The sequence below is a fragment of the Agelaius phoeniceus genome, chromosome 1 (assembly GCF_051311805.1).
Source record: "Agelaius phoeniceus isolate bAgePho1 chromosome 1, bAgePho1.hap1, whole genome shotgun sequence".
Lineage (NCBI taxonomy): Eukaryota > Metazoa > Chordata > Aves > Passeriformes > Icteridae > Agelaius > Agelaius phoeniceus.
Window position 1 is genome coordinate 119,463,830 of NC_135265.1, and position 23,953 is coordinate 119,487,782.

The following is a 23,953-nucleotide window of genomic DNA, read 5'->3' on the forward strand; positions in this document are numbered from 1 at the left end:
CCAGCAGTTCCCACCAACAAATAAGCTACCTGAGATGCAGAAAGCTACTGGTGTTTGAAATATGCTCTACTGACAGCAGATCCATGGACTGTTGGTAAGAACACCTGGGATGCTTGCTGGGTCTTCCCTGCTGGAGCTTGCAAAAGTTGATTACAAAGTGGATACTTTTAGACTAAAGTTACAGCACACTGAAGACCTCAGAGTATTGTAGATATCTCTTACTCACTTGCACAGTTCAACTACCCTTTCATGGTATGCCCACTAAATTTCACTATGCTTATGTCTGTATGCAAGATTTAAAAAAAAATAAAAATAAAAAATTAGTGACTTCAGTTCTTTCCGATTTTGCCCTATGGTAGAGATGTCATCAATTTCCTTAGTCTGGTTGCATTTGAATCGCATTACAGGGCAGAAAAGTTCATAGAACAGAAGACAGTAGAGATAAGACAGCAGAACAACAAAACCGAAGGAAAACAAACATTTTATTTCATTTTTAAGTTGTACTCTTGCTATCAGCAGAGCTGGAAAGACTGCCTGTTAATGATGAGTAAGCATTAAGTAACAACACTTCCAGTTGACACATATATAAAAGAATTCACATATAGAAACTTTAGTAACCCTTGCACATCACTTGGAGATGAATTACAGCTCCCTTACAGTCTTGTAATCTTGCCCACTCAAAGGGCTTATTCTCTTCTTTTAAAGGTTTTAGACCCTAACTCCTATACACATAGGAACACCTCCATGAATTTGTGGTAGGTTTTGAGATTTTGTATCTGTGAAAGCTATTGACTCATTGTTGCTACTTCCTGATAACTCATGGGAAACACATGAGGCAGGGGGTTTTCATGTTCCCCAAAAGGGCAACCACAGCTAGGACAGAAAGGAAAAAGGAGAAGAAACAAACAAACAAAAAAATTTCATTAAATGAATTTGTTTTTTTCTAAGCAGGATATTTTCTTGAACTGAAACTTTGGTAAGTTAATTCAATTTAATCTTCTTGGAAACTTACATTGTTATATCACATGACACTTGTTTCCCCCCTATACCACTAAGATTTAGTCCCAATTCCCTTTTATACAACTGTGTTAAGAAGCAAAAGTAGACTTAGGGTCTCTAATTTATCATCTGCTTAATTTTTACTTTTTTTATTGGGTAAGATGATTATATGTCCTCTCTCTCTCTTTTTTTTTTTTTTTTTCTGTATTCTTTAGATTTCTATTTGGAGGGATCTTGATATAACAATTATGTTTCACCTTTTCAATACCTACCATACTGTCCTTTTTTCTTGTATCTTTTTGTAGAGAAATAGCTTATAATTCTTGTCTGGATGTTTAAGAATTGTTATTTAATATATTTAAAATAAATAGTTTCAAATTAAAAAAACTATTTTAAATTTTAAAATAATTTTAAAGAGCTTTTCACAGACTTGAAAAATATACTGTCTTCCATTATTTTAGCTAATTGTGCTTGCAGAGGTTGACTCTTAGATGCTGTAGCCAACACCACTGATGTTTCATATGATAAACAGTTCACAGCAGCAGGGATCCTGAATGCAAAAAACTTGCTCTGCTCTGTATGCAAAAATTTAACTGGATTGTGGTGTGCATGGGATGGGTGTTACAGTGCATCCAGCAAGAAAAGCTGAAGGGCAGCTAACCTTCTGGTCTAACTAACTTTGAACTTAACAGAGATCACACTAAAGTATGAAATAGCAACACAATATGTCACAACAGTTGAGTAAGAGGATATGATTGAGGAATAACAAATTTTGATTTTGGAAGAAGGGAAAGAAAATAAAGTGTGATTACTACCTACCTAGACAGAGGATATGATGCTTAATTGCACACCTCTCACCATTCCAGGGAAAGAACTGCACTTACTCACTGGAAAGCTGCCCCTAGTTAGGGGAAAAGCAACAGTGCTTGCATGTCCTGAAGTATCACCCACAAACTTGCCAACATCTTGCACCAATGTTCATCATGTCTCAGGATCAAACAGCAAATTTTTTATTTAATTATTTAATAACATTTAATAACCATTATTTAATAATAGCTAGGACTAGGAAATATGTCTCTGTTTACACTCATCTGAATATCTGCCCATGAACTCCAATTCTGCAAAATCCGATCTAGATTTACTCACGACACTGACAAGTACAAACCAAAGTATAAAACTCCAAGCATGCAATAGTGGAAGAAACATAACAAACATAAAGTGGTGGCTATGAGAAGAGTGACTCTGTACCTGTTGTGACTTGGGTGTTGATGTAAAAGCTTAAATGGCAATGCTTTGGAGAAGATGATTTTTCCTTGAAGGCACAATGAGAGATAGGGACCCCCAGGTGTGATTTGGTAACTAAGTTCTTGGAACTCAATAAAGCATTTAAGTTTCTTTTTATTTGACATTTGTGTTAAACTTTCATCTTAATTGCTGTGGTCCATGTTTCAAATGTTCAATAAAATGTGTTATACTACCTTATTGGAGGAAAGCATTTTCAGCACTATACCTTGTAAATCTCTAAGCTAATTAGAAATATGAACTGTTAGCTAGCCTCCTGAAGATGAACTTTATAATTCCTTCAGGAACTTGCTCTGAAAAGATGGGAATTTACATGCCTGAAGATAGGAGCCTGTTCATGAGCATGGATTCAGTGGCAGATGAAGCCATGTCACAACAAGCCTTTCTCGTGATACGTAATCATTGATTTATTGCCTGGTTAGTATGTGGTTGTGGGGGATCTACCCAGCCTGAGCATGTACTGTCAGGTCTGCTGAACAGAAAGCCAAGGTAAAAGGTCACCTTATTTAACTCTGCTCTCTACTTCAAAACTTTTTAAACTTCTTTTATTCCACTTGTCCTTAGTCAATCTCTCTTTCTTTCATCCCTACTTTGGCTCATAGCCCATAGTGCTAGAGAGCTTGCTACAAGTCTACATCAGCTAACAACCATTTGTCTTTGCAATTCCCCTCTGAAGTTCAGCCTGTGCTATTACCTGGCTTCTTCATGTGGGAGGAGGCAGCAGTAGGATGTATGAAGGCAGAGTTGCTACGGGGAAAGAAGTGCAAAGGGATGAAAGGTGGAGACATGCAAATAGCTGAAGTAAGAAGGAAAATGAAAGAAAGTATGGCAAGAAGGCAGAAGTCCTGGTGACCTCACAAAAGATGTTTCTCCCCTTTGTTTGGCCTCTCATAATAAGATGACAATGCATCATATCCACAACAACTGAGTTTATTCAAAGGGTTTATTCTGACCTCAGTCTGTGCACCAGGCTGTTGATATTGACAGTTTTGTTATGCTTTAAAAGCAGAATACCATAATCTGTTTTTCTACTGTTTTCTCCTTCTGTTTTGGTGGTGCTTTTAGGTGTGCTGTTCAGACATTGACCTGAGTGTAGTTAAACAAATCAACCTGTCTGGAAGGATATGCATAAGAGAAGAAAACAAACAATGGAGCAGACATGAGGAAACAAATGAGGCACATCTATTAGCTTTGTTTGCTCAGCAGCAAGCCTGAGACTGGTCTTTTAAAGATTTTCTAAGTTTAGTGCTTCCTAGTATAGAGGACATGGCATTAGGGACCTTGAGGGTGTACTTGTGTCCTCACAGTGGAATATCAGAGCAGGAGGAAAAAGCCATTCTTATGGGAAAACTAAGATGGAAGAAAAGGTTGGCTTTAGTGGCAAGTCACTTTTTCCTTTGTTTCCTTTTTTTAAAGAGGCTTTTACTGTATGTGAACTCTGCTTACATTGAAGTGGAGATGGTTAAGATTCTCTTTGATATTTAAGTTTCCTGCTGTGTCTGTACAGGAGTGCAATAGCCTGACTAGTAACAGAAAAGTCTCTGGAAGAGAGAAATAAACTTGGAAAGAGCATGAACTTGCAGTTGCTCAGGAACTCCACCACCATGGCTGCATCTGCTCATTGTGGTCTAGACTGGAAACTTTTCCCCAGGCTGTCAGCATGGCAACCCATCACCTGCAAGAGGACCATGTCTTTCCCCAGGTGCCTAGTTTGTGCCAATGTGAAGCAGGAAAAAGATAAATTATATCAGGCCAAAGAATTATTTGTAGTGTTTTTACACACACATGCACACAAAAAGGACTAGAAGAGACTTCCAGCACTTCAGACTCCTCAACTGATAAAATATTCTATTTACAGCTGACCTTTTGTGTTCCTCTGTGCTATCTCTGTGTTCTTTTAAGTGCCAGGAAAACTCTAGAAATAGTTTCTTGTTATTGTTAGTTAACTGAAGTGGATTTCACTCAAAATGGATAGTTTTAAAAATTTTTAATTTCTGGTAAGGAATAAACAATACAAGTGTGCCTGGTTAGACCTTTGGAAATAGGAATTCTGTAGGCATTTTATGAAGTGTTTAAGAAGCTCAAATATGTTGAGATGATACATCAGGTTGTAGGGTACTTTGGGGTGGAACAGATTTTTCCTTCTTAGGAAGGGGAAAGAACATTTTTTTGTTCTTAGTTTTGTCCTGATGTGGGAGAAGATCTTTCAAGACTTTTTCCTCATTCAGATTCTTTAGGAGTCAAGGGGAAGGAGGTAATGGTTACATCTATTATTCAGTACTGTCTCTGCTAATTTAATCCAATGCAGAAATAGGGTTCTGATACTGACAGATAAATTCCTGAAAATATAGGCCTTACAGGAAATGTTTAGTTTTGTTAATCAAACCCCTTCTCCAGAGTAATAATATAGCTAGAATCACTCATCACTTTTTAGCATTACTTCTGCATAACAGGGGTGGGTCTCTTGAATGGGTCAAACTGCATAATCTTTTTGTCTGGAGATTTGCCTTTTGGAAGTTGTCCTGAAAATAGTTTTCTGTTTGACTGTATTCTAAATAATTACACATGCAAGATTATTATCAAGGACACCCACATGTGCTAACATTAAATGTGTGCAAGTCTTACGAGAAACAAGGTTGGGATGATCACAGAAACACAGAATCATGGAATAATTCAGGCTGGAAGGGACCTCTAAAGGCCATCTAGTCCAAACTGCAAAGAGCAGGGACATCTTCAGCTCAATCAGATTGCTTAAAGCCCCATCCAACCTGAACTTGAATGTTTCTACTGATGGGGAATCTACCACTCACAAACAGGCAGTCTCTGGTGAAACTCTTCCAGTGTTTCACCACTGCATTGTAAAATTTCTCTTCCTTATATCTAATCTAAACTTACCCTCTCTCAGTTTAAAGCCATTATCCCCTGTCCTATCACTTCCTGCCTTTTTACAAAGTACTCTCTTCAGCTCCCTTGTAGCTCCCCTTTAGGTACTGGAAGGTGCTATAAGGTCAACAACCTTCCTATAACAACCCCAATTCTCAGCCTGTCTTCATAGGAGAGGTGCTCCAGCCCTCTGAGCATCTTTAAGGACTTCCTTTGTCTGGACAAAGACTTGTTGCAACAGGTCCATATCTTTCCTGCGTTGGGGACCCCAGAGCTGGGTGCAGCACTGCAGGTGGGATCTCATCACAGCAAAGAAGTGGGCGGAATCCCTTCCCTCAATCTGCTGGCCCTGATGCTTTTGATGCAGCCCAGGATACAGTCAGCTTTCTGAACCACAGGCACATGTTGCTGGGTCACATCCAGCTTTTCATCCACCCCAAGTCCTTCTCCACAGGTCTGCTCTCCATCCACTCATCCCCCACTTGTACTGATACCAAGGATTGCCCCAGGTATAGTGTCTTGCACTTGCTGAACCTCATGAGATTCCCATGGGCTCACTTCTGGAGCATGTCCAGGTCCATCTGGATGGCACCCTGTCCTTCAGGCCTGTCCACAGCACCACTTGGCTGGGTGTCAGCTGCAAAGTCACTGAGAGTGCACTCGATCCCTTTGTCCATGCCATTGGTGAGGACTTTGAAGAGCATTGGTCCCAGTATGAATCCCTGAGGGACATCATTTGCCACTGATCTTCCCCTGGAGGTTGAACCATTGACCACTACCCTTGGGATGCAATGAATTTTAGGTGCAGTCGGGTGACTGGAGACAATGATGGGTTAAAACAGTATTTCCACTAAAACATGGTAGCAAAATCCCTGGATGAAGAGAGGAAGTTTGCATGAAAACATGACCATCTTGGCAAGAACTGCTTATACCTAACTTTCCTCAAAGATGTGTACTTTTAGGTCTTTTAGGTGTACTTTTTCATCTCACTCCTTTGCTTCACTGAAAGCTGGGAAGGAAGGAACTATCCAAACTGTACTGAAGGGACATTGTAATTTAGGGATCATTCTTTCAAGATGTACTATGACAACAGATTAACTATACCAGACCATCACATTAAGTTCATTATCTGAGATTCACTTTTGTCCATACTATAGTGTCTGTCTTTCCAGCATCTCAGGATGCAAGAGGTGTTGCTGTCCTCAGCAGTCTCTTTCCTTCCTCTTACTTCCACTCAAAAAAATTCACTGGTGCCCTGGTTGTCCTTGGAAAAATCTCCCTCATCTCACATCATCTCACTGAGGCCTTCCTGGAAATTCTCATCATTTTGTGAAGTGTCTGAGCTGGTGCCATCTCCTAAGGTGTGCCATGTAGGGACCTCAGTTGGCCATACCCAGGACCATGAATCTGACAGAAGTGTTTTGAGGCTGGATTGCACAAATTAAGGGTGAGGTGAGTTTTGCTGTGCTGCATCCTGTGGTAACTTGTGGAGAAGAAAGTGTGCCAGGAAGCATAGAGCAGCAGCCAAAAGAGAGATAACAAATGTTGCTTGAGACAAACTGATAACTATTTTTACCACATCCTGCTGTGAGAAATGAGCACAAGGTGATTATTGAGAAAAAAGGAAAAATAATGCCTACAGAACAGAGTGGGAGGATGCTTCTGTACCCTAGCTGATGTCTCCTATGTCCCTCTCCTCCATACAGACCGATTGATCTACTTTTGCCGCCCAGGTGGATAAAATATCAGCATCTAAAACCATCGTTGCTTTCTGAGCCAGGGTGTGAGAGCTCTGCAGCGGACGGAGCGGCCCGGTGCTCGGCAGGCTCCGTGCATGTCCCCGTGGGGCACAGTCCCTGCCGGCGGCCTGGCAGCACCGTCGGCTCCCGGAGCCCGCTGGGTGCCGCCTGTGGGCAGGACGGCGTCGCCCTGGATTAGCTCCCGGTTTAGGGGGAGGATCGCGGTAATCCGCGCCTGGATCGCACATCCCGCGCTAGCCGGCAGCCGCAGGCTCTGCGGTCCCTCGGGCAGCGGCAGCCGCGGGGCCCCGGGCGGGAGCGGGGCCGGCTGCGCGTCCCCGCCTGACCCCGGCCGCCGCCGCCGCCCGGGGGGCGCTGCTCGGGGCGGGCCGGCGGCGGGGGCGGCACCGACAGCGACACCGACAGCGACAGCGGCCCCGCCTGCGCCGGCGGGGAGCGGCGGTGGCCCGTGGCCGCCCCGGGGTGGGCGCAGCCCCGTGAGGGGAGCCCGTCATCCCGCGGCCGCGGCGGGAGGAGCGCGGCTGACGCGGCAGGGAGGAGGAAGCGGCAACTCCAGCGGGCGGACGAGCGGACGGACGGACATCCCCTGCCCGCCCCGGCCGGCGGAGGGACGGAGGGTCGGAGGGAGGCAGGTACGCGGGGTGCAGCCGTCCGGGGGTCCGTGACCCCTCCACGGCCGGGATAGAGGGAGCCCGTCCGGAGCAGCGGGGGTTCCGCGGCCGCGGGGACACGGGACTCACCCGGGGTACGGGACTCACCCGGGGCACGGGACTCGGGGACGTTTCGCTTCCCTTTTGTTGCCGCCCGCACCGCCCCACACGGCCGGCGGTCCCGAGCAGTGTTCGGCGCGGCCCTGGCCGGGTCCTGCGGAGGGGCCGGGGCTGGAAGCGCTCCCGCAGGAAAGCGCCGCTCCGCGTGGGCGTGCGGCTCCAGCCAGCGGCTGGGATCCGCTCACGGACAGGGGGCAAAGTGCTCGCAGGCGAGTAAACAAACAAACATGCAGAAACTTCTGCTCCCCCCGCCGCTGTAATTTTAGATATTGTATTTGCAAAGAAGTTTTAAAGTCATTTAGTATTTCACATTCTCCTCTCTTTTTTTTTTTTTTTTTTTTTTTTTTTTAATTCCCACCCTTCTCCAGCAGTGTAACTGGCTCCTGCTAGTACTCTTGCCCTAATGTTTTTACTGCGTGTATATGTAGTTTTACACACTATGCTTTATTTTGCATGGCTGGCTCGGTGTGGGAGGGTTTACTTTCTGGGTTGCAACTGCGGACACGACCAAACTCCATTTCAGTTCTGCTTCTTAACTCCATAAGGACAGTAAAGCTATGCTGGAATCAGACATTTAAGACATGAAGAATGGCTGGGCATTTACATTTAGAGCAGGTGGAAGAGCCCTTTTCCAGAGTCCTTTACCTCTGCCCCAGCAGGATGAGGAAACCCTGGTTAGCTTTGCTTTGTGCCTTGCAGAGGCAAAGCAGTGAATGCGGTTTGGGTCTGCAATCCCTCTGTCTTGTGGTCTCTGTGCCAGAGAGGCAAGGGCTGGAATTGTCTCTTTACTCGTTTAAACACTCTCAGCATGAGAGAAGGTTGGAGGCAGGGAGAGAATTAAAATAATGCTTCCTCCTCCTGTGCAGAAGTTGCAAAGTATTAGTGCTCCCTGCACAGATGTTTTATGGGAAGGTAAAATTCTGACTCAGACTTGAGGGATTTGAATTAAGGAGAGAAGTGGTCGAGCTTGAGGGAGTATCCAGTAATATTCACTTGCATGACTTTGTAACTTGCAGGATATCTGCCTCAGTGCTTCTGTGAGCATTGGTGAGAGCTCCTCGGCTTCCCCTTGCTGAAACTTACATGCTCCTGCAAAGCTTTTCTTTTTAAATCTGAATTCTGTCAGGCTCTTTCCCTTAATTTTTGAGATTGTATGAAGAGCAGAAGAGCTTTCAGCTATGCACTAGTTGGCAGCAAAAACCAGTTAGTGATCTCTGTATTTCTCTCCAGTAAGTGCTGCAGCCTCTTTATTATGTGCTCTAAGCATTGAAATAGCATTGACATTTATACTGGACACTCAAAATAGATGTTGACAGCCCTTGCATTTAATTTCTTTCATGCTAATCTAATAAATTCAGTATCTATTGTAATCTTCAAAGAGGATTAAACATTTCCTGAGGGAAAGTTATGCGGACTGGTGAATACATGGGCTGCATCCAGAGTGCTGCAAGATGTGTAATTCATTGGTTGTGCTGTTCTGAGGGGATCTTCATCCTGATAATCAACAACCCATAGGAGTTGTTGCTTTTTATGATCAGTGTGTGCATTCTCATTCTCCAGGGACAGGTATCTTTCTAAGAAGCCTGACAAATGATGTTCAAGTCTCATTGAACAGAAGTCTTCAAAAGACTTATGGGGATACAGTAGTTGGGTGGTTCCTAGTCCACTCTGCTTATAAAATAATGTATTGCAGGGAGCTAATAGTTCAAGTTTTAAGATGTGAGCACTTTAAAATCACTACTCTGTTCATTTTTTGACTTGTTTAAAGTCAATCCACAAGTAGGTGGATAATTTGACTGTAATGGCATGTGTTTAAAATAGTGATGGGTGGTTTTTAATATGCAGAGTTGCTTCAGCCTAGCTAGCTGGAGTAGCTGCAAGCCTCCAAAGCTGACTTGACCCAGCAACAAAATATTTCAGTAGGGTATGCTGAGGGCCAAAAATAAAGTATATTAAATAAAATGACCCAGGTATTAGCAAATAAAACTAGATGAAAAGCATCTCTTGTTTCTCTTGGGATCTAGGGTTTATGATGGAAATCATCTGTCAATCTGAAATGCCATGCATGCTAATTGCAGGTTCATGTTAATCATCACTGTATAAGAGGGTATGTCAAATCCTATTTTCCTTCCTATCCATACAGGATAAGCTGCTAATAAGCTGTGATCCTTCAGCCACATCCACACATCAGTTCTCTCCTGGGTTGTCCTCCCTATATCCCAGATCATTCTCCAGATGGTTTCAGTTTTATAATTTGCATGCAAGTAACTAGGGCTTTTTTGTCCCATGGCTACAAGCCATTTCATACACAAATACCCTGCATTTCTGCATGGAAATAGAGCTCAGATTACACATATTTGCAGTTCCAAATTATGTTTTTGTTTTGGTTGTCTAAGTTGTCATTAAGAAGAATGTTATTTTGAAGGAATGTGCGCTTCCCAAAAGGAAAGTCATTGTTGGTTGGTTTTGTGACTTCATTTTTGGACATCTCTAAGTCATTGAAGAGTTACTCTGCTATGATTTTTTTTTTTCTGTAGACCAAGGAACTAGAAACTACTGTAAATAATGTATGTACTTATATAGACTGAGCCATAGTAAAGCAATATGTTGTTTTTATTTGAAGTTAGCTCTTTGAGTGTTTGTATTGAAGGATTCGTTTTGTTTTAGTTTAAGTAGTATCCATATGCTAAAATGTCCTATAAAGAAAACACACTTTCCAAAGTAGAACTGAAGGGCTTCCACGTGCTGTGAGAACATTATAAAATATGTTAATCAGGTTCCTGCTTGCATTCCTAATTCTCAAACAGAATTTATTCCCCCAAAGTCTTCCAAACCACCTAACACTGTGTCTGCCTGACTCTTAAAGTGCCTTAAACATATTGGATCTCCCCTTTGAGCAGAAAGTTCTTAAGCATCTTATCTAGAGCTGCTGTAGTTGAGCATCAAAGCCCTGAGGAGATGAAGAAAGTAGGGCACTGGCAGGCAATTGTAAACACACGCGCTGATGGATCTGCCGTGTCTCGAAATGCAGCCGTGTGTTTCCTCTTGGGAGCACTGCCCTAAGAGGAGCCAGTGCTCAGCCTTCCCTGGGAGCTGCTGCTGCTGGGACTGGTCTGAGCAGCAGGCTGTGTTCTGGTAGGTGAAACCTGGGCTCCTGGTCCCTGTGCCTGAGGGGTTCAAACCCACATCTTCTGTTCTGAAGAAAAGTGAAGTTAAATCAAATTCTTCTTCCCAACCTCTGCAGCTGTTGGAGAGGCTGAAGGAGGCAAGCAGAAGGGGACACTTGGCTCCTTGTGTTCAGCCTAGGCCATCTGCTGGAAGATGCAGCAGGGTGCCCAAGGCTGGTACGAGGGAGCAGCAGAACCTTGACTGTGTCACAATGGAGCGTGTCCTGCTGGGAGGAGGGCAGGGATCTGGTGGTAGCTTGCTGATGATGATTATCAGAGGTGAGCATTTCCATGACATCCTCTGTGTTTGAAGAGAGGATCACCACTTGAGTAATTTCTCTAGGAGAGAAGTGGGCCCAGGAGAACAGGCTCAGAGATCTGGAGTGGGTGGTGACAGCTGGTTGTAGTCCCAATTTAGAAGTTCCAACCTGCCAGCTGAAGTAGGGAAAGTGTCCAGTGTTTCCTTCCAGAAAGCCCCATTTCCAGTGCAGGAATCCCCATCCTGGCCCAGCACTGTCACAAATGTCTCCCTGCCAGTTTTATATTATGCAGGTGTTCAGGTGGTGTTTTTCATGTTCTGTGTCACAGATTTGTGTGTTGGTGTCCTGACCTGTAACTCCATTCCCTTGCCCAGTTCTATGTTTCTTTCTCCCTGCTCTTTAGCAAAGGAAGAAGTAAGGTTGTATCTTCATGTGATCTTTTCACTCCAGTTTCTCAGATACCCTGTGAGCATCACCTGAGGAGGAGAGGGAACTTCCTTATTCCCTCATATTTGAAATGCTTTGCTTTGCAACTACAGTTTTTCTGTGGCTTAGGGCAGGAAAGCACCTGGGGGTTGGGGGAGTGTGGGTAAGCAAGATTGATGTCTAAATTTATTTCCCAGCTCCTTTATTCAAAGAGATGTCACATCTTACTTCTTGGCAGTCTTGTTTGAAACAGTGAGGGCAACTGGCAAGCTGCTAGTGCTGAGTGTCTTGCCAAATACTATTGCAAAATACTGCCAGTGCAGAAGTTGCATAGCTTTACAGACTGTTATGTTTCTCTGGGAGTAAACCAAAGGGGTACCAACTTCTGATGCTTTGCCTCTGAAGAGAAGCAGGACCAACATGTTTCCATTGCCTTATGAGGCACCATCATGCTACTTTGCTGCTGCTGTCTCTTCCAGCCCTTGGGATTAGTTTTCTTTCAATGGTACTTCTCCATCTCTTGCTCACTGTTGTGAAATAACCGAGGAAACAGAACTATTGAAAACATCTTCACTATATTGTTAGTTGCAAAGTATTTTGGAACAGACATTGGACCAAGGAAAGCTCTGCCTCCCATCCTGGACTCAATGTTGCAAATGCAGCAGGTGCATCAGAATAGATTTGCTGTGCTCCACAGAGTTATACCCCCTATGTGAGTGTTTTTTGAAGAGCCATGCAACTGAAGTAAATCCCAACTATTTATCTATAATATAGGATGCACGATCTGATATCTGAATATATGCAAACTGTGTGCCAATTATTGAGACCTTGTAACTTTGCTGTTAAAACAAGGCACGAGTTGGAAACACACATCTATTTTTCAGTAACTATCTTGATAGCTATTTTAGAGCTTTGCATAATTAATCTGTGCTCAAATTGGTATTTTAGTGAGAAAATGGGCATCTGTGAAGATTATTGTCCCATGGTATTGTACATAATATTGCATTTCAGTGATATTTCTGAATTCAGCTAGGAAGATAAGCTGGAGGGGTAAGTGCTGCTCATGGCTAAACATCTTAAATCATGCTGCTATTCTGGTTAGAGGGAACCTTGGAAGGTGGTGAGTTAACTCCTCACCCTGAGTGTTCAGACAGGGCTGCTCAGGGCTGTGTTTGCCTGGGTTTTGAAAACCTCCAAAGACAGAGGCTCCAGAGCCCCCCTGGACACCCTGTCCTAGTGGTCAGTTATCCTTGTGGGGATTTTCCTTCTCATGCAATGCACCAGCAAGTCTGGCTTCTCCTCCAAGACACTGGGAGGCTGCTGTTAGGTGCCCCTCAAGCCTCTTCTCAAGGTTCACAAAACAAGTCCAGTTGCCTCCAACTCACCTAGAGAGCCAGTCAATAACCCTTGACTGGCTGTGTTTTGGCCTCTTCCATACCCTGTGTACTTCCTGCTTAGGTGAAGGAATGTTGGATGCGTTAGGATGCAAGCGTACCTGGTCTGCATGACTCTGAACTACTGTGTGTTTATATTATAATAGTTTAGGTTGAGATTTTTGTTTGTTTGTTTGTAAATTCCTAGTGTTAGGTATTTATGAACTGGGATCACTATCAAACCCTAAAATATGTTTTATACTAAATTTAGTAAATAAGTAAGGACTGAGCATTCAGAAAATGAATGCTTTTAGTCAGCCATGGTAGAATTTCCAGTTTATGGTATGTGTTTTCCTTTAATGCTGGAAAGAGTATAGAAGAGGGACAGGAGGTAATTAAAGAAGAAAATAACTCCTGTACTCCCTTTGGATGGGACTTAACCATACTTTGCAAAAGCAAGATGCATAAAGTCTACAAGTTTGGAATGCTGCCAAAAATTACAAAACTGAGAAAACTTAGGGCAATTCAGAAATAAAAACTACCTGGCAAAAGTACCCAGACTATCAAATGCCTTGAAGACAAGTGCATCAAAGAACTAGGAGACTTCTGCTTCCTTCCTGCCATAGCAGTGGTGCAACTTGAATTTATTAAAGTGGGGGGGGTGGGGGAGAAAGAAAAAAGCTATGTTTTCATTAAAAGATAAGTAAAAAGAGAATGTAGCATTAAGGACTATATAGCAATGTTTTATGAGAGGTAAGAAGTGAAACAGAAGGGGGTTATTTGGGGTCATAGTGGATCCTGATAGCCTAGAATCCAATTATCCAATTAGCCTCCTGATTTTTTCTTTTTTTTCAAATACTAGACCCTCCTGTTTCATTTAAGCAATAAATGTAAGGCAGTTAATTTAATCTCCCAGTACTCATGGTAAATATCTTGTAAATAATTAACTTTCATCGATTGCTCTTTAAAAGGGGTCATGGATTTTTCAGACTAGTGAAAAAGCAGCATTTTAATATTTTAATTTCTAAATTTCATCTTCCCAAATCAGCCTTTGGTAAGAGAATATCTCTTGGTTTGGGAGTTTTTGGGACTAACAATTCTTTCCTGCAATCCTTCTGTTTTCAGAGCCCTGATAATAAACAGATAGAGTTTCTCTGTCAGGGAACCCCAAAACTGTCCTTTAGTTGTGTCCCTTGAAAATAATGTGACACTTTGAGCAGTGACAAAAACCAGACAATTACTGTGCTCTGGTGAGAGAATGTATGCTACAAAATTTTCAGCTGTCTTGGTGTAAAGTGTTTGTATCAAGAATGAACAGTGCTGTTTGCAATGAGGTTTTACATCTTGTGTGTGTGTCCACACACATTATATGTAACTCCAAAGGCATATGCCACATAGGTTGATTTAACTTCACTTTTCTTCAGAATTTTTTGGAGGTTGGCTGCCTCTTTGGTGCTCTTTTCATGTTAACTAATAGGTTATGTGGTGGATGAATAGGATTCTTTATAGAATTATCTAAAACCAGGCACTGATTTATTTGAAAACAAAGGGTTTCTTTAGAGCTAAGTTTAAGCTGGCATTGCCATGAATCCTAGAATTATTCTACATTTAAATGAGAGAACAGTGATGCACTTGTACTTGGGCTTTGAACAGCACAGAGCTGTTGACCAGAGACTTGGAGACTGCTGAGCAAATCTGTTTAGGTTCCTTTGCCCAAGTTTCCAAGCCTACTCTTCTCTCCTTACAGATGATGAGAAGCAAAGCTAAAAAGACACTATAAGTTGCATTGATCAATTTGTTTGGAGGAAGGCAAGTTGTTTGCTGTTGTGTGACCAAAAAATGTATAAAATCCTGCCCTGTAGCAATCTGAACACATACTTTTTCTCTGTTTTGCTTTGGGGTGTGTGGGGTCTAGAGCACAGCAGTTAAACAATACCTCACTTGTTTATGAAAAACCTTGGGAAGAAGGGGTGAGAAAGAAGAAAATATTTACAGTAGCTTTCTACCCAATTAAAATCAGAAGGCAGACTAAAAAGGAAAGAGTTCATCTATGGTCCAAGCCAATTAAAAGTAAATTTTGCTGCTTGGATGTTAATTTACACATCCAAGGCAATATAAATTTAAACTAGAAACTTGACTTAACCTCGCCAGTTCAGATGAACTTCAGATTTATTACTCATTTAGTTTTGGTCATAGCATCTGGGTGTTTAAGCACATTTTATGTGAATTGACATTAGAAATTCATGAACTGCCTTAAAATGTTAAATCTGTGGAGTACTTCACCAGAATGTGTAAATAATGCCTGTCTGCAACACAAGCTGGCTCAGATCCTCAGTTAAGATATTCTTATGTTTTATGCCCTCAGCCATTTATCCCCTTGTTTAATTATCTGGGAATAAAACCAGATTTCTGTAGCTTCTCTCATGTATTAAAAGGTATCTTGAATTTCTCTGCAAATGCTTTAATTGTATTTGTTGATATTAGCTGAGATTGTTTGTGGGGTTTTACACATAAAATGTGGGTTTATTTATAAAGAATGGAAATAGAGGTAGAAGGAGGAATCTCATAACCCTTACAGGGTTTTACTCAAAAATTAAACTGCAGACTTGTCAATGCATGCACAAATCAGTTTACTGTTTTACATAGGAGCGTCACTTGAAATGACCTGAAAGCAATTTCATCATCAACCACCCAATCAAATCCTGGATAATTATTCAGGGAACCATGTTGGATTTGTGATGTGCCCAGAGTAAGAAAAAAGACAGTCCTTGAGAAGGAATCTGAAGGGGTTGAATATTTCAGAAGCTACAGAGCATGAGGAACAGAGGACAGCCTTGAAGCTCAGAATCTAAACAGAGACAGGGGACACACACAGACATGTGCACAATTTGACAGTTCTTTAGGAAAAGAAAGTTTATGAAATGAACATATCTTGATATTAGGAAGTGGCAAGGAGAAGCTAGAACATTCTTTGTCTTGGTTACTGCTCTATGACTCCGCAGCTGGAAAAGATTGATGACTTGGGTGCTTGGCCCTTTGTTTTGGTTTTGCTGTTTTAATTTATGAGTCAGAAAGCCCCTAGATATAGGTCCTCATTTAAAGAAAAGAAAGAAAGAAAAATAAGACAGATTATTAGCAATGTTATTTCAAAGCAAATGCAGTTGCTAAGTTAAAATATTGTGATAGTTGTGGCAGTGTATTTACAGATCTACCCAAGTTGTCCATATGTCACATCAGATGTCAGTAAATCGTCAATATGTTGTCTCAAATCAGTCAGTGCCTGGTGTCTAGAGAGTGAACACTGTCACTCCAGTCATGCTTGTTGCTGCAAAGCATTTAGATCAATTTAACAGTGGAGGAGAGCACTGTTGTTCTGCTCTGCTGTGGCTGGTGTGTCCTGCTTTGGTCTCTGCCACATAGGTGTCATTGGTCCCTGGATTCCTCTGGCTTGGCTTCAGATGAGTCTCTCTCACATTATTAGTTCTGTTCAGGAGCGAGCTTTTGGAGTACATCCCTGGTGCTTCACTCTGCTGGGGGATCCTGGGGAGCATGAGCTGGATTCCTTTCAGGTGAAATAAGATTGGAAGATGTTCTTCCAGCCTGCTCTTAGCACTGAACCAGGCACAGGACCAGGCTAAAACTGGGTTGAAACAAAACACACAGCCTGCCATGCCAACATGGGTCATGTGGTGCTGCATCTTCAGCATCTCTGGATATGCTTTTCTTCCACTGCATTATTTGCTAAGGTAGACATTGAAACAAAATCTGCAGCAAGAGTAGATGCAAGCACCTGGAGGCCGTCTTTTCTCTTGACTTCAGCTGCATCCTTGTAAGTCATTGCTCATAAAAGTGTAACACACCTCTGAAATGACTCTCCCTGCAAATGGCAGTCTTGTTTTTAATCTTTGTTTTTCCCAGCTTCCCTTCCTGTCACCTGACTTCCCTCAGTGCTTCTCTCTGTGTTTCTAAACAACTTTTTCCTCCCCTCACTTCTGGTTTGCCACCATGGCATTCCTCAACCATTGCTCCCAGCCATAAGGTCTCAGTTTCAAGTGGTCCCTGCCCCAAAGATGCAATCTGTATTTTATGAAGAAGTGTTTCCTTCAGCTCTTTTTAAAGCTCTTTCCTGGTGAAATATCTTCCATTGCTTCACTGCCTTTCCAATATTTTTTTCATGTTCTTGTCTCTCTTCATCCAGTGCTTATTAACCTGAACCTTTTCTGTGCTCTTTCTAAGCTCATTAGGACTTGTTCTGAAGAGACAATTCCCTTCTCTTTGAAGCAGTCTTCCAAGGTAACAGCCACCCCTCAAGTGGGTTCCCCCCACCCCACCCTACACTAGCTTGTTCATCCCACTTCCCCATAAGCCACATTTTCCAGACCAGTTTTCATTCTTATTTCTGTTCCCCAGACCCACACACGTAGGACCACCATGCCCTCGGTATTCAGACAAAAACAGAGTGAAGTAGAATGACTTTTCTGAGTTCAGCAGATTATGCTCAGGCTTTCCACTCTTATTTTATATCTCGCAGCAATATTTGTCTTAGAACAGCATGACATTTGTCTTTGTGACCTGCTGTAGTCTGAGGCCTTGTTTCCCATCCTGTATTTCCATATTAGATGTTTCCTGCCTGTGGGCAATATTTTGCATATAACCTGCTACATTTCACTCCATTCTTCAAGATCACTACCCTGTCCTGATGATGATATATTTAACCTCTGCTTCTCACATCTAGAATTAATATTTATTCTTCCTGCTTCTGTAACCTGGTTGTTAAAATATTTCAAGGCAGTTTCAAAGCTTTTCTAAAGGGAAGGTGTGACGTCTGTGATTTCTCTTCTACCTCTCTGGAAGGCTGTCAGAGGAAGTTAGCAATCTGATTTAACAAATCTCTTTTGTCTATTACTTAGGATTATCTTCCAGGTGCTGCTAATTGATCTCTTTTGGATTGTTTTCCCCAGGAATTTGAAGCTAAACTGACTCACTGGGTCTTTAATATTCTTACCTGGTTTTTGTTGCTTTGGTTTGTTTACTTGGGGTTTTTTCCATTGTGCAGACGTGCACACACTTCCATTCACATTCTCTGTCTCTCTTCTGTTCTTCCTGAAACCTTACCTGTCATTACTGTTATTTATGCCAATCACTGCTTGCATTTGACCCCCTTGGTGTAGACTGATGTCCTAGACATGATGGTCTTCTGGGTGTCATCTCTCATCAGCTTTTCTCTCTGTAGGGCCAGAAGGTTTTTCTTGCTCTTAGGCTATAAACATATTGATAATAAGGATCTCTTTTTGTTGCTAGTATTTTTTTTTGCATTATAATTCTACCTTAACCATGTTGATTCTCATAACTATGTACTTTTGCAGATTTTATATTTATTGCTAGCAATTTGACAATGTTTTTACATTCTGTACCTGTCTCGACAAATAAATCTTGTGCTGCTTTTGTTTATTTTTACAGGGTACAAGCACAGATTATCATGTTGTATTGTTTTGTAGAGGAATTGCTGCTTCTTTCTTGTCTCCCCCCTTGGTGTCTCTTGTGTTCACATTCTCTTAGCTTCATTATTGGGCTCTACCACCTCCCATTTAATGACATTTAGTCAACTTTTCTTCTGAACTGGTTGCTTTCCATTTGTCTAGAAACAAATCTAAAGGATCCACTGCCTTTTTTAAATGTAAAAAAAAAAAAGTCTAATTTTGAATAAAAGAATTTTAAGTCTAAACTAAACTAAAGTGCTGTCAATTCACAGGCCTTTGCTCCTTATGCCTTGTGACTGCTGAGATACCACATGGTAGTAGATTCCCTGTTCAGGCTCTTTGGTTTTACTTCCAAGTTGCTAGCTGTTTGATGTGTAGATTTGAGATATCAAACAAATAACCCTGGTGCTGTAGGTGGTTTTTAATGGCTTTGTTGTTGTTTAAACTGATTAGCCCTGTCAGTGCAAATGGCTTGTTTTTGCAAGGCTTCAGATTCTGCTGGCTGTCATTGTACTTGTTGTCTGCCATTGTGCTGTGACAATGGATCTACCATAGTGGGAAACCTCAATTTAAAGCCTAAGGAGAGTGTATCCTTTCAGATTTACAGAATGACAGAATGGTTTGGATTGGAAGGGACCTCAAAGATCATCTAGTCTCCATTTCTGGTCTGTAACGTCAGCCCATTCGTGGGATGGTCCAGATTTTGTTTCACAAGTTGTTGACACTGTACAAAGGTCAGATGGTGGATCCAGACTCTTCCAACCATGGATTTCTCTCCATGGCTCATTACAGCAATGACAGTAGAACATTTAAACTGAACCATTCCATCAGGACGAGCGGCTGCTTGCCGTGGGTGACCTCAGCAATGAACCAAAATGCCTCCCCTTGCTGTTTTGAATGGGGAATGCTGTGCTGCATTCAACTCCCAGGAGACAAATGAACCTTTGGGTGTTCACCCTTGGTGACAGCAGTGATGCTAAAGGATTGCCATTGACTTGTTTCACATCCAGGGTGAGTGGCAAAGGCACCCACCCTGCTGTGGGAAGCCCGTCAGTTTGGAACTTCCTCTGAATTAAGCTGTGACATGTGCTGCCACCCTTGGAAAAGAAAAGGATCTGGTTAAAATGTAAGACAAATTATGTGTTCAGAAGATACTAACAATTATTCTATGGAATAATCTTTTGTTAGTATCTGATTTACTTACTTTTTTAGTAAATTTGTCCCCGCTGCCCTCCCCCACCATATAAGTTTGGAGTTTTTTGGTAGGTGGTTTCTTTATTTTCAAAGAAAATCTCAAAATAATAATTATTATTTTAGTTATAAAGTAAAGGAGTGTGAGTTCTGCATGTTTTCCTCTCTCCTTCCAGACACTACAGGAAGTCATGGTCTTCCCTCTCAACTTTTCTGGACACACAGTAAAACATAACTGAATATAATCCCATGTAAATTAAACAAGTAATCCCAACATCTTGTTTTCATACTTCCACAATTCTAATGGCCATACAAGTATAGTTTGGCTCTATCTGTCCACCATGGTAGGCATATTAATGCTTTCAAATTTTCTTTTATGTGAAATGTCTAAAATGTATTTTTCTTTGGTGTTTGATGTTTTATTTGTTCACTTTTTGTGTCACTCAACCACTGGTCCTTTTGTTAGTTGATAGAAGTTCTACTGCCTCTTGTTTATCCAGTAAATTGCTGTGACTTGTGTGACTTGGGACATCCTTCCAATAAAACAGATTTGAAAACGTGGTACAAGTTTAACTATGCAGGTTCATGTTATGGTTCAACCCCAGGAGGCAACCAGCCCCTCGCTCACTCCACCGTCCTGGTGGGATGCAGGGGAGAATTGGAAAAAGGTACAGCCCACAGGTTGAGGTGAGAAAAGTTTAAGAATTTAAATAAATAAATAAACAAACAAATTAATAATAATAATAATAATAATAATAATAATAATAATGGAGAAAATGGCAATAGCGGAATAAAACCCAAGAGAAAGAAGTGACGGACAATACAATTGCTCACCACGCCCTGATGCCCAGCCCATCCCTGATCAGGGATTGGTGGCTCCTGGCCAACTCCCCTGGTTTATATGCTGAGTGTGATGTTCTAAGGTATGGAATATCCCTTTGGCCAGTTCAGGTCAGCTGTCCCAGCTGTGATCCCTCCCAGATTCTTGTGCACCTGCTCAGTGGCAGAGGATGGGAACCTGAAAAGCCCTTGACTTAGGGTAAACACTGCTTAGCAACAACTAAAACATCAATGTGTTATCAACACTGTTCTCATACTGCATCCAAAACACAGCACTGTACCAACTAATAGAAAGAAAATGAACTCTCTCCCAGCTGAAACCAGGACAGTTTACAATGTATGCAATAAAGTGTATATGAAAAACTTTGTTTAGCAATTATGTGTATAGGAAAGCTGGAAATAGGAGTCAGCAGTAGAAACAGCCAACCTCCTTACTGTGACTTTAAAAAAATCCTGATTACTTCTGCATTTCTCTTCTCAAAATTAGTCATCATTCCTGTAAGAGTGAGAAATAAACAATGGTTGTATTTTCTGACTTTGGACTCTCTTCTACATCAATCAGGGGAGGTAGATGTGTGAAGGATGAAGATGTCCACAATTATCCCGACTTTATTTTAACAGAGGTGTGTGGTGAGGACCCCTTGGCTGGACATTCCCGGCTCCCCAGGGGAGGCGACCGCAGGTTCCGAGGTTCCCTGAGGTTCTGGTGTGGCAACAGCTGCTTTCGGGAAGGCATGAGTTGGTGACAAACAAATCAAAAAAAAGAGCAGCGTAGGCCTGGGAGAACCACAGTTACATAAAGGTGAACAATGAAACATTATTTCTCAAGTGGGTATTTTGAAGGGCTGTTACCGCAACACTTTTTAAATAAATGCAAGGTACATTTGAATCGGAAGCAATTTGGTGTAGCAAACTGCTACTGACTCATCCCAGACCTGAGGGAAAACAGAGCTGCTGTGACATGGAGAGATTTTTGAGTGCTTGCATGGGATGTGCTTCAGACCATCTAAGAGTGAGAGATATTAGTACCCTCCTCCAACACTGCTCCTGTTAGCATCCACTAGCATGGTGCATATTCCAGTTATGAGATCCTCACTGGCACTGCAATTGCATCCAAACAGAGATTGATTGTTGGTAGCTTCTTGAATGCTATACAGATTCCATACATAGCCCATATTTTAATACCAATGCAAAAACAATGTATTTATCAAGAGCTACAGTGCAGGAGATGTATGTCTTGAGTTCTCATGACTTTACAAAATCTTTTATCTTCTTTCTAGAAAAATAATTTTTCTTCAGTTCAAAGATTTATAAAAACATTTTATGAACCAGGTTGACACAAAGATTGCCATGTAATTAGAAAACTCTGACATTCTGCTCTTTTCTGTTCTTGTGCAAACTTAGAATTGTGCTGTCATCTACAAAAGCTACTTTAATTTGTACAGCATTGTTGGAGAAAACTGTAGTTGGAATAAGACTTGCTCTTGATACATCCAAGAGTGGCTTGGATTGTGTGCAGGGACATTTTCATGTGAAACATTTGAGTAATTTGAACAATGACTTCAAGAAAATACCATGTTTTTAAAATAATCTGGTTCTTACTGTCCCTTTTAAAATGGCTGTATGTACATGAAAGCTAAATGTCAATAGATACAATTTTGTGGTAATTTCTCCTACCTAGTAGTCAAGCTCCATGCTGTAATCTACAATATCTTGCCTCATTCCATGTGGTCCCTACCTTGCAACACCACAACACCTAACATCAAAAAATTGTTGACCTCAAATATTAAATACTGCCAATGTTCCTTTTTAAAGCTGCAAAATGGAACAGTGTCTTGAATTAGTATTGAGATTAGATGGATTTATTTACTTGTTGCTTATGCTCCATACTTAGATTTACAATATTCCATTACCTGGCTTCTGCTAGATTGCCATGTTATAAAAAGAAAGGTAAGTTAAAGAAAAAATTAATTTACTGGAGTCCAGAAGATGATCATCTGTACCTACTTCTTGTTGTATTGGTTTTACCTGGTATAAGAGGACCATATGCATATTTAAGTAAAATATTGCTGATGTGTCTTTATATAAATCCTTTCTGAAACTCATTTAAAAGTTCAGACTCACATGTACCTTCAAACAATGACCCATAGTTCCCATGACAGAATATGTGAAAATGAAATGTTCTTGGAGTACAAAAATCAGACTCTCTGGCTGGGAGATGAATGTACATCTACTCCGTGGGTCAGGAATAGCATTAGAAATCTGGAAAACCTGGGAAATGACTAGATAAACAAGTAAGCAAAGTAAGGTCAGCAAATAATAAACTCTTGAAACAGATTTGTCTTAAATCTGTGTCCTTTTTGGATTTTAAGATACATCTTCCTGCTTTAGTAGGTTGGTTTTTTTTCATTGTTGCTACCTTTTTTCTACTCTGAGTTGGTGCATAACAGTGCTTTAGTAGAATTGATGTGTCTTTTGCTATAAACAGTTTGTTGGAAATATTAATAGAATAGCAAAAACAAATCTGGCCGATTCTGTAGATCCTAGGCTGCCTTTAAAATGTTTTCCTTTTTGGAAAAAGCCTGTGAGCCTTTTGTGAGGGGACATACACACCCCAAACCAAAGCCCTTGTTCAGTTTCTTTTGACTAGAATACCAGTAAATAGCTTGAAAATGCAAACGGGGTCCTTGTGTTCTTGCTCATCTCTACAATTTGAGGAAGAGCTCTTGACATTCTGGGTAGACCCCACCTACATAACATTGTGTGCCAGAGAACTTGTTTACCAAAGCATGTTTGTTCACCCCAGCCTGTATTTGCAATTCTAGGAGAACGTGCTGTAGCTGGGATTCAGGAGGCTGAAATAAGAAACATCCATACAGAATTACCACTTAGAGAGATTTTTTTTCTTTTATACATAGCTTTGCTATACCTTCCTGCACAAACCACTCAGATCTCCTGGAAACTCAGAGACTTGACCTATTTTATAGAACTGTATTTATAAATGGAATTCCAAAGAGTCTTTGTTGAGAGCAAAATGCAGGTCATACAGTGCTGTTAGTTGGGAGGGGCTTTTGACAATTTATACTTTATGGGCTGTATTTGATAACTTCAGCTTCACAGTGTTTACCAGTGCAGTAATTTATTACTGTTTTTAATGCATGTCTGCTGAAACTAGTCCCAGAACATGTCAGCATGTACCAATAAGCTGGATATGTGACATGTCAAGCACATGTGTTGCTATATGCATATAAAGCAGCTGGGTATCTTTGTCCTTTTGTTATCTATATATTCCCTTTTGTTATGTGTGTATTCACCCTTGGTGGGAAGCCAGGTCCAATGTGCTTCTCTTTTTCCTCATATTCTTGGAACCCATGTAAATCTTTTGTGCTTCCATGTGAGCAAGTGAAGGTGGCTTGAGGCAGCATCCACACTGTGGGTCTCTGAGATAATTGATAACTAAGGTAAACTAGGCTATCAGGAACTCAGCATTCACACTGTTCTT

General features: G+C 41.5%; 1 protein-coding gene across 1 annotated transcript in view; it reads left to right on the plus strand.

Annotated features, from left to right (window-relative positions):
• Positions 1-7,177: 7,177 nt before the first annotated feature.
• SGK3 (serum/glucocorticoid regulated kinase family member 3) overlaps positions 7,178-23,953 on the plus strand; it is a 55,384-nt gene continuing 38,608 nt past the window's right edge. The window contains exon 1 of the mRNA XM_054629284.2: positions 7,178-7,576. The gene's annotated coding sequence lies outside the window, so the exon portion shown is untranslated. The remainder of the gene's footprint in view (positions 7,577-23,953) is intronic.